The sequence below is a fragment of the Papaver somniferum genome, chromosome 11 (assembly GCF_003573695.1).
Source record: "Papaver somniferum cultivar HN1 chromosome 11, ASM357369v1, whole genome shotgun sequence".
NCBI lineage: Eukaryota > Viridiplantae > Streptophyta > Magnoliopsida > Ranunculales > Papaveraceae > Papaver > Papaver somniferum.
In genome coordinates, this window is record NC_039368.1 from 81,755,239 (window position 1) to 81,767,756 (window position 12,518).

At 34.7% G+C, this 12,518-nt stretch overlaps 1 long non-coding RNA gene across 1 annotated transcript; it reads left to right on the forward strand.

Moving 5' to 3' along the window:
- Window positions 1-9,857: 9,857 nt before the first annotated feature.
- LOC113321165 lies at window positions 9,858-12,155 on the forward strand. Its single transcript, XR_003346526.1, has 4 exons — window positions 9,858-9,997; window positions 10,104-10,291; window positions 11,213-11,423; window positions 11,728-12,155. It is a non-coding gene; the product is annotated as an uncharacterized LOC113321165 (long non-coding RNA).
- Window positions 12,156-12,518: the final 363 nt, after the last annotated feature.

A 12,518-nucleotide genomic window follows, 5' to 3' on the forward strand; every position in this document is an offset into this window, starting at 1 on the left:
ACAAAGATTGCATTTCTTAAGATTTAAATGTTTAAGTCCATGAAAAGACCGATTTGACAAAATAACCAACTTAAGTATGCATACGGGTATGCGTACTTAAGCAACAGGATTTGAGTTTGTTAAGTTTCCAAACTCAACAGAAATTCTCGGTTCGAAAATTCTCGGTACACATACTTAAGATGACTAGTCTAGGAGTTTGTAATTCCCAAACCCAGCAGATATTTTCGGTTCGAAAACTTCCTCTAGTATACGTACGGGTACGCATACTTAAGGTGACTAGTTTAGGAGTTTGTAATTCCCAAACCCAGCAGATATTTTCGGTTTGAAAACTTCCTCTAGTATGCGTACGGGTACGCATACTTAAGGTGACTAGTTTAGGAGTTTGTAATTCCAAGCATAACATATATTTTCGGTTCGAAAACCTCTACCAGTATGCGTACGGGGACGCATACTTATGATGTCTCCTTCATCAATTTTGTATACACACATATGCATACACTTGGTTCCCGGTTTATGGATTTATACACTAATGTGCGAACGTACTATATATGCTTATATCCAAAGATGGTTATCTCATCAACTCTTATTTCAATCATTAAAACTTTCTTAGAGGACGTTATATAGTTGTTGTTCACAAACTATTTTTCGTCAAAGCGATTTTCAAGTTATTGAAATTATCATAATGAAACATTCCAAGGCAACACTAAATGATTGTATCACACAAACTATGTTAGATGTAACTCGACAATTTTCATATGATCTTATTCGTACTTTCATCACGAATGTAAGATGAACATGGCTAAAGCGAAAGCTTGCCAACACATATTTCGAGAAATGTATAAGCGAGATAAACTCAACTGGAAATCTCAAATGTGTATAATAGAAAAATATATCGTAACACGACTTATGTCTCAATATAGGAGATAGAGAAGAAATAGACTTTCCAAGTGATAGATGAGTTTAAGTCTCTACATACCTTTTGTTGATGAAGTTCCACAAGCTCCCCTTAGTAGTTCTCCGTCTTCAAATGATGAACGCCGAGAGATCTAAGCTCAACTACACTATCTATGTCCTAGTCCGAGACATCTATAAATAGGCTAGAAATCAAGATATATAGTTTTGATCACTAACATTGACAAACATGCTTGAGATAGCAACGCATGCGAGTTCGACCGAGCAATGCTCTGACACTTGCATTGGTGTTGTGTAAGATTTAGATAAAAGGCGACAAAACATTACAAGAATATAATCCAGCAGTGCCAAAGATAAAGATCAAATCAGATACAAAAATGTGTCTATCAAGTGGACAAGTCCATGCTCATTCCTAATGAATATCCTTCGAGGAAAGTTTTAACCCTTAGCATGGACAAAGATAATGTTAGCTCGGAATTTACGAATAATGGGCGTCTAGTTCCCATGTTGTTTTGACAAGGTGGTGAGAATACAAGACGATTAGATGATTATAACGACATGAAAATTTGAAGCCTTTGTTTGAGTAATAGAGATAAGATATGAATGGTACATATACATGTAGAAACTTAAATTTGCATTAATTTTTGAGCGCAATGATTTATCATAAGGTACAATATAACTTCTATAATAATATAATAGCCATGGGACCACCTTAATCCTTTAAAGAATAATTTTTGGCTTTGAGGAATTCTGCTACTTTGATTTAATGCACCTAAAACGCTCAACCATAAACTAGTATGTTCTCGTATAATAATGTGACACCGGATCTTTTGAGTCCATTATTATGGACGAAATAATCTTGATTTAATATTCAAATAAATAAATCAATATTGAATTATATTTTGTGAAAAATGTGACATTTGTGATAATTTTTAAAGGAAATTTATATTTTGAATAACACTTAAAGGAAAATTTTGAAATGTAATATATTATGATATTATTAAAAATATTATATTAGCATTAAGGCTCGAATCGGGACAATTTTTTAGTTATTTTAGCGAGAATATTAAATTAGTTATTTAAAGGTAACATCAAAATGATATGTTAATCATCTAAACTTTCTGGTTCACATAAGGAAAACCCTAATTATATGTTAATTAAATCAAAATGATAACATGGTAAATTACTAAAACTAGTTAATTAGAGCTCCGTGTTCCACCAGTATGTCTCAAAAGGATCATTTTCTAGAAGGACGTATAAATTCGGTGGCAGAGGTGTCAAACAAGCGGCCCGACCTGTCTTGTCTCATCCTAACCTAGCCTAGCCTCCTGGCCTGAAGAAGCCTGGACAGCCGGCTTTATATTTTGCAAAAATGGTATCAAACAAGCTGGCCTATCTTATCTCAGCCTAGCCTAGCCTCCTGGCCTTAAGAAGCCTGGCCAGCCTGTTTTATATTTTGCAAAAATGAATAATCAGGAGCAACGGGGCCTCCTGGCCTAAAGAATCCTGGCCAGCCGACTTTATATTTTGCAAAAATGGTATCAAACAAGTCGACCTGTCTTATCTCAGCCTAGCCTAGCCTCCTGGCCTGAAGAAGCCTGGACAACCTGCTTTATATTTTGCAAAAATGAATAATCACGAGCAACGGGGTTTGATTTGCTAATCAGGAGCAATGGGGTTTGATGTCAAGACCTCTTGGTGCATTTGTTGGGTTTGATGTCAGGACCTCTTGGTGCATTTGTTATTGGGTTTGATGTCAAGACCTCTTGGTGCATTTGTAATCTATTGGTGCATTTGTAATCTACAGTGGAACTTCGGTAAATTAATCTTCGATAAATTAATTACTTCGCTAAAATAATAAAATTCTCCGGTCCCAACTAGGCTTGTACATGCTAAAATTTAACTCGATAAATTAATAACTTCGTTAAAATAATAATTTTTTCAGGTCCCAAACCTATTAATTTATCGAAATTTTACTGTATATTACCATCTTAGCAACGGAACATATTTTGTTGATATGTTTAAAACATTTATTATTATTGCATAGATCTTGTTTGTTTGACTAACAAAGACCACCTATGGGAGTTAATAGATCTCGTTTTATCGTGCAGTTGATAAGTATGGCATATATACATGCCCTAGAATATCTTGGGGATTACTGTATTAGATACAGCTTGATAAATATGACATAATTATATATCGTTAGAATATTTGGTCTTTCCTTCAAAAAAAATAAAGAAAAAAAAGAATATTAGGTCTTAATATATAAATACGATATTTTTATATGATCATCAACTTATAGGCATGGCATTTTATTTATTTTTTGACGGCAAAGAGCAACATTTATTAAAAGGGTTCTGTATCATTAAAACACTGATATAGAAACCTGAACAAAGTTACATGGATGTGGATATGACAGCATCCCAATTACACATAAGAGTAGAAAGAGTGAAACTAGCAATAAACACGGGAAACTATACTAAAGGTTCTTTATCGCTTAGTAGGCATAGAATATACTAGTGTTTAATTGCAAACACGGGAAACTATACTAATGAATATGAATATTAAACACAATAAATTTGGACTAGACAAATAGAGGAAGAGAAAAATAAATCTTTATTCATTCTCTAATACTCCAGATTCTCTCTGTTCTTATTTTCTACATTTACAAGGTACCTTGAACGAGTATATATAGTGCTGAAGTAGGAGGTGAATCATCTTATGAAAGGATTAACATTAACACTTTAAGTGACACGTCTTTCTTTTGGTGTCATATACATATAGGTTCAGGTGGAACCCATAGAATGTGGGCACCCAAACACCTGTCCATTTATAACACTTCCCCTTGGATGACCGCCATTCTAAAATACAGTATCATCAAAACTTTGAAAAACTCGAGCAATTTTGTCTCGCTAAAACCTTGCGAAAAACCCCGTCGAGCAAAAACTCGTCGAAAGAATAGAGTACAACACTGGTAGCTTTAAAACGGTGTTGGTCACCATAATTTTTTTTTTCTTTATCAAAGTTGTGCAGGAAAAACCTCTTGCGGAAAAAATCTGAATCAAATAACACAGGCGATTTTCTGATAGTCGCACCCCCAGGAAAATTCTATGGATATTCATCTCTTTAGATGATGATCACCGTTCTAAGATGGTTATCTCATTAAAGACCTCGTCCGGAAAATTCAGTGGGACAAAACCTGAATGTAGAAAACATGAGTACTCAGAACAATGATAAACCCGCAAATGTTGCCTCGTTAAAACCTTGCCCAGAAAAAACCAGAGGGATTAAAACCAGGACGAAGGAAAAAGAGTACAGCGTTTCGAACTGCGGATAACACTGGACTCGCATGCCTCATTAAAACCTTAACAAGGAAAACCCGGTGGGACAAAACCTCGGCTAAGGAAAAAGAGTACACGACGTAATGTCCAGCATTCCCAATATACATAGTTTTCTACATCTTTACTCCCCCTGATGAGTAGTCGTTTCAGTTGATCAATTTATTCGTTACAATTGCATACAGATCACGAGCAATCTTCTAATGTCTTCATTAGCTTCAACTTCCTTTAGTTGAGAAAGTCAATTTGATTTTCCTCTGTGAAATTTCTTAAATGATCTTATGGTTGTGCCAGCCTTTTATTCTCCACTAGCTTTGTCTGAACAATCATATTCGATCGGAGGATAAAGAAGCATCCTCTATTACCAGACTATTAGTTAGGAAAATATTTATTTAGATGCTTTAACAAACCTGCCAAAAATCAAAACTTAAACGGTCTGATTAGATTTTCTCTGTGGGAGACATTCAACGATCTTTCATGCAAAAGATCAAGCTTAATGGTACTACAAAGATGAGGGAGTTTTCTTCGGACCAATGTCTCGATATTGGTTTTGCGTGAAACCAGACTTACATGTTCACGACAAACCCATTATCAAGTATCTATAACATATTTCAGCTAGTGTACCATCTACACATCCTTTATGTAATGTAAACCACAGAGTGATACATCTCATTTTTTAAGATGTAAACTGATCAATCTTAAAAGTAAGAGATCGCGTAGCTGCAATTGTGCTAGCTTGTCCATTTAAACTTGTATAAACCTTTAAGGTTGATGAAATTAATGGACTACTAACTACAATGTTCAGAGTGCACGTTTTACCGAGATTCTTATCTCGAACTCCTACTCTAAGCATTTTTGTACTTTGGAGAACTCTTCAGGAGTTCCAATTCAGTAGATGTTGCATAAATTAAATATAGTAAATCCAGTATATGGGCATATATAATGGTCCACACATTCCTTGATAATATAAGCATTCACTTAGACGATTAACCATTTTCGTCGTTATTGAGAAAATGCATATGACGTGGTAATTTCTACTGATAGTTAAAAACCTTTAGGAATTTATATGCAATTATCTGTATCTAGATTTCATATAGATTTGCAGTAACCACGTCCACTAGATGCACATCGAGTCCTTAAAAGACTACCAGACAAATACCAAAAGGTAGTTGCATCCATAACATGGAATATGTATCTCTGTAATCCATCTCAGGATTATGTGAAAGATTTTGTGCCATCAGTTGACTTTTAGTCGAATTTTTATGTAGTGGTAAATAGGTTTTCGTTCACTCGGACTTGATGAGATTGATTTTAAGAATTAATAAACTAAAATAAAAGAAAAATATATACAAAATATTGTCACAAGATGAAGAGAGTTACTGGGACTAGGATTTCGTCGAATTCATAACATAGGGTTCGATTTATTTATTCTAAACAATTAAATCTCAATAAATAAAATTAACATGGACTCTGATTTTTCCAAGGTAGATTCTCAAAAGATTAGTTGTAAATCCTAAGCATGATGTATCAAAACATTTAGGCTAAGCATACTTCATCAAATTAAATGACAACCAATTAATTCAAATCATATTTCAATTAAAATTAATGCAAAAGTCTTAAAAAGAATTAAATAGTTTTACCCATGTATGACACTCGTCTTCCTCCGTCGTCCCAGTGTTAGGGATTATCTCATCACGTCGAAAACACACTTAAAATATTTATTCATGGCTCAAAAAGTGGTTTACAAATGATGAAAATGTGAGAAAATTATCAAAGTAGTGATTTTCTTTTATCTCCCAAACTCCCCGTCAAATGTGCTCTCTAGCTCTCTATTTATACACACAAATACACATCACTCAAATATATTCTTCCACAACTCTAAAATCTTATTCTTTTTAATTAAAAATATCTTCAGGAATTTTTCCTTCTCTTTATTCTGTATATGTCTTTACTGAACCCATATCTTCTTTAATTCGCAGAATAAAATCCAAGATAAAATCTTCTAAGGATATCTTTCTTGTTTAATACAAGATAACTTCCTTTTTCTTCAAAATTTCATGTTTGTAAGGCAAGAAGATATTCTTATCTTAAAGATAATAAATCCTTTACCGTTGAAACCAAATTTCCCGCCAATTTTTCTTTTCAAATCAAGGAAGAAGATGGAGCCCCCTTAACCAGTAATGGAGTGCGATTAGCAGTTGGCTCCCTGGGGTGCCCCTTATCCAAAACTGAGAGTCTGAATAACATGTGTCCTCCGGGTGCCTATACCAACTTTTCGAGCCGAATTTTCCAAAAATACCTACAAACACATAAAACACCATAATAAGTAGAAAATGGAGTACCAACAATACTGAAAATTGAGGACAATTCGGTCACAAAAATGTATCCATCAACTTTGTTTTCTCACTATGCACAAACACCCACTTTTAGCCACTAAGGTATATATTATCGGATATTGGGATTGCAAATACCCATTCGTGGCCAAAATTAGCTCTCATTATTGAGTGTTTGGGCTGCAATGTCAAAGTTATGCATTTTTGCGAGAAAAATGTTATTCTACTTAGATCTCTCCTTTCAATTTTAACCAATCATACCTTTGATGACATTCCCATATAGAGAGTGGTTCAACACCAACATCATCTATGGAAGTATCATTGGATACTATAACTATGTCACCAACAATCATTGTATTATGATCGCAAATTTCTTTATTGCATGCATGCATGCCTTATGGAAATCCTCTCATTTTGAGGTTGCATGGCCGTTGCAGATATGTTCTCTTATTAGGAGAAATTTACTCATAGAAATTAGATCTACCTTTGATAGTCTCTTAAATAGCTCTATCATTAAATGATTGTGACTGATTCTTTCTTTTAGGAGGTGTACAATATTTTAAATCGACTAGTTTTCCACGCTCAAGGTATGTTTCAAATGACACACTACCTACTACGTACATATCTTCTCATGAAGAAACTTGATTTGCAATTTCTGAAGATATCAAATCTTCTGCATGTCTTTCACTAATGAAGACATCAAGATGAGATATATCCTGGTTTATATTTGTGCAAACTAGGATACTTCACGCTGTTTTTCAGGCGACAACCTTTCCTCCCCCAAACGGTGGGAAGATTTTTCATCAAATTTGCAAATCTTGTAGTAGTAGTAACAACAGCAATGGAATGTAGCACGTCTCAAAAAGAAAACATGACAACGGTTCATGAGTAAAAAGTTCAAAATGCTTTATGAATGGAGTAAACAAGACCATTCAATGAATGCACAAGAAAAACAGATATACTTACCATCAATGCCCAAAGCATCACTAGGATAATACAACATCAACAACTGACAAAAAAGAGTTTCATTTAAAATCACAGTTCCCACTCAGGTGATATGTCGAGTCATTTATGACTACTAGACCATACTTCCATCAACCTGTTTACTGACTGCGGAAACTCATTGTCAAGAGGTGGCGCTGCATAAAAAGCGACCTCAATTAGTTCTCTCATTACGCTTTTATATAAGCATCAAATTTGTAACCAATGTCAATACCAAAGTCTTAAAAGCGTACACAAGGGAGAAAACACTTCAATATGAACTGAGGTCCATGTATGCCAATCATATAAACTTTGTCAATAATTTCTTTGCAAAGGAGGATATCTATCCACAACAATTTCAGTAGCTAATCTAAACATTATCGACTACCAGATCATAATCAGCTAGTTAACGATCTTAGATCATTCTCAAGAGCATGAGGATATTTTAATCCATTGGTACCAAATTTCAGTATGCGAATACTCTTCACCATGGGATATCAACACTACTTTTATGGGTGTGCTCCTCGTCGGGAGATATATCAACTCATAACTCAAAGAGAATATGGAAGTCATCTGATTAGATTGGCATACCTCGTATAAGAGGTTTTCGTCTATGCTTGTAAGCATGTTTTCAGAAGAAACAATTGCTGCGATTTCATGGCATGCCTTGTAAGGGATTTTAATTTACGCCGAATCAAGCAAGCGTACTCTTGCTAAATCTAGCAACAGAGTAATCTGCAACACCTCAGGCATTTCTCAGTGTGAGAATTTAGATGAGACACAATTGGGTTTAACCAATGTCGTCGACGATTCTCCCCCTGATCCTTAGGCGGGATGTCTACAATAAACTGCAGCCCAGGAGAGGTAAATGATCAGGTTTCCTCTCTCGTTTACTGTCCAGCTGGAATAATTTTACGAATTTACATTCCCATGTAAAATCAACAGTAAACTATAAAATAAATTTTATGAACATAGACATTATCTCAACATCAGTTCCAGTCCTTCCAAGACGACCGACAGAGATCAAAATCAATGAACGACATTTCAGATGCACGTATCGTGTCTGTCACAACGATAACATATCTCTACCATCTCAATTATGGCTTATTCAAACCATTCATTATGCTATCGTGTCGTATTTTTCCACTTCTGGTGGTACGGGGTTTACCAGATTCTCAAACCTGATAACTATTGTGTTTTCCCATATTCAGATAGGCCTAACAGAATTGTATTTTCCTTCTTTGCCAAAGATAGACTTATTTGCATAGGCACTGCTGCAAATTTAATTCACCAAATTCATGATTTAATAGCTCAGGCGACGAGAAGACATGATATTAACTCTAGATATCATTTAAAGAAATGCAACACTCATTATCGCTCGACTTTTGTATATCTACGAGACGCAGTTAAAATATGCATCTTTCGTTGTTGTTGTAACAACATATACAAAGTGAAAATTAAGCACTGGCTCTTTGAAGCTCGTCGACGTATTAAATAGGCGCATATTATGCATGTTGTAAAGCTAGCAGGAACACATAAGGGTGCAAAATATGCGACTCTCCTTATTGCTCGCCGTAATATTATATACGGTGCATATATCTTCTCTAGAATCAAGCCGAACTATTTACCACAAAAGTCAATGGTGAAACAAAGAAGAAAACATTCAAAATATAATATATACAGTTCTAACATAACACCGACAAATTTCCAATTTCGTCAGTTAGGGTCGACGAAGTATTTATCAAAGTTGAAATATAAACACATTCTTTATATCACAAAAGAAACTGTCTCGATATCATTTTCTGGTCATTTTAAGGACCGTTGACAGAGACTAGCTAACCGTGTTAACCCGGTGTCCATTTTTCATCACATTCAGACCTTAGACGGAATAACTTTGAATTCTACATATTATCGTAGCAAAGGAATATTATTATTATTTTTATACTAATGAATATGAATATTAAACACAATAAACTTGGACTAGACAAATAAAAAAAGAGAAAAATATATCTTTATTCATTCTCTAATACTCTGGCTTGTCTCTGTTCTTATTTTCTACATTTACAAAGTACCCTGAACGGGTATATATAGTGCTGAAGTAGGAGGTGAATCATCTCCCCCGCCCCCTCCTCTTTAATGAGAGCAAGATTAAACAAAAGTCTAAGATTTAAGCGACATCAGCCATTAGATCTGCTTCCTTTTAAAATCTGGACCATTAGATGAGAGAATATTCCTTACGAGATTCCCGTCACAGATAAAAATTCCTTGTGGATCTTTTTTTTGTTACTGGACGGATATACCCCTCCATCTTTTCCTTCTTCTTTCTGGAACGCAACTCTTTCTCTTTTCAGTTCCTCACCAGCTTCATCGCGCCATCGTCACCATCATCCCGCCACTAGCAGCAACTACCATCGATGTCAATTTCTATAGAAGGTATGTAAACTCTCCGTCTGATTTGTATTCTGAAATTCTTGGGTTCGGAAGTTAAGGGGGTTTTGTTTGATTTTCTCTTCTACGGTTCTTCTTCTCCCTCAAACAGCTAAAGTTCATCCATTAATCAATGAAGGATATGAAGATTTAAGTTGACTGTTTCAAGCAAATCATGATTAATATGAAGATTTTACCTATAAAATCTCAAACCCCTTATTCACAAATCCAATTTCTAGGGTTGCAAAATGAACATTCACAGTTACAATCTGAAGATGCAATCTTGCATATTTACTGTTGGTAAGATTTCATCTGCTACTTTTGATTTAATAGTCTTAATTCTTAATTGTGTGTTTGATCTGGATTTATCGAATTTTCCCTAAATTGACAATTAGGGGTTTAATATAATTACATTGTTAATTACTCACAGTTAGTTTGAAACCCAATTTCCCATCAAACTATTGTGTCAGTCTCTTTTTTCCCAATGGTTTGATTGGAAATCAACAACTGCATTTGCGATTATAGGTTTTCTTAATTCCTCATATCTAAGTTAAAATTTTCAATATTTTTAAACATATCCATTTATATGAAAAAAATTTAGATTCAATTTAAGAATCAGGAAGACTCATGCTTACGTTGATGAATCTAAAATTGTGAATGTAATCAATCTAGGTTGTTGATAATCTCTTTTGATTTCACTTCACACTATATTATTATTTCCTGTATTTGGATGGATAGCTGTAAATCAATTTATTTGATGTTAGAATCTTCACATTAGAAGGAAAAAGATGCACAGTATCAAGGAAATATAGGAGGGAGAAAATGGGATATATGGAGGCTAATGTTGTGGAATTCTTTAACTAAATTCTATGTGTTTTAGTCCATGAAAAGAAAGGAATTAGACCAACGAATGAGGCGAAACGTTATAGAAGCAGGCATGTCAATTCAACTAATCTGTTGTATGGAGGAAGCCATGTTGTTTCCTTTTCATATATTTATGCATCGATTTTAGTGTCTCATCTGTTCTGTTGAAAATGACACTTCACGGATTGATATGTTTTGCATGCAGAGTGAGTGAATTGGCTGTGATTCTTTCCCCAATTTGCTTTTCATCTTGCAATATTACTTCTTTATACTCAATAATTGAAAATAACAATCTTATTTCTGTTTTCTAAAGTCACTTTTGAATTGAACTGTTTATTCTTCGGTATATACTACAAGGTTTTAATTCAATATGTACTCGCACCAAGAAATTCTCGATTGTGGGATTATGCCATATAAGGCTCAGGATGCAGAGCAGCTTTCGAATATGGGGAGTTGGTTGGAGTAAGCAATTTAGCTCCATCAGGTGGAAACAGAAAGCAACAAATATGATGCACTTCAGTTCTTCTCTTCACTACGACTTTGTTAATGCATTTTCGGACTTGGGACAGTAAGTATTTCCTTGTACGATTATTAAGTTTTACTAATGGACTGATATGGATCCATACAGAGATATAATAATATAGTAACATGTAATAGGAAGACCATCTCAGTAAAAACTCATCAGTTCTGATGGTATGCATCTTATAAAGGCAAATTTCTTGAACTTGGAGAAATCTCTAAGAGCCTATGTCGGTTAGTGAACCAAAACTAAATAAATCGCGAGAATATGTTCTGGAATAATGGAGACAACTATGTATGTGGTAGTACTCTTCAGCAATCGAGATCTCATTGCAACCTTTTCTTTTCTTCAGCCAGTTAATATGGGAGATGATCTGGGTGATCGATACTGCTTGAGTTGTGATGGCGAAAACAATTTTCAGGCTGGCAGCGGGTGGTGTTGGATTCTCCAAGTCCAATCCAGCACTTCACTTCCATGATGGTACTAATTCAATCTTCACAGCGAAAAACTTTTGGCAACTTCCAGCAATGATTTTGATGCAGATCAAATGATGTTCAAGATTTTATGGTTGACACAATGTCAAGAAGTAGCTGCGTCATAATAGTAGTTCGTGTGATAGATTAATATTGTTTATAAATGCAAGTTATTGCAAAATATCAGTTTCTTCAGAAACCAGGAGACCTAGCTTTTATTCCCATTTTTCTTGCAACAACAAAATATTTCCCTGCATGCAGTATGCAACACTAATTTTGTTTGGGCAATTAAAGTAATGGAATGTTATATACTTGAATCAATAGAATTTTAAGTAGCTCAAGGAGTAGAAAGTAATTTATGAAAACGGAAGATAAGTTTCAAAAGAAATCTATGGTTTTACGACGCGCAATGCACGTGCACTCCACTTGTCCTGTTAAAGGATTAACAGTATCAGTTTAAGTGACACGTTTTTATTTTGGTGTCACATATATATAGGTTCAGGTGGGACCTATAGAATGTGGGCATCCAAACACCTGTCCATTTATAACAGGTATATTATTTATATCTTTTTGGTAACAAGAACTTTATTAAAGAAAGATACAAGGACCTCACAAAACGAGAGAAGGTCCTCCCCAGTCCCCACTACATCGTCATTCAGAATAGGCTGCA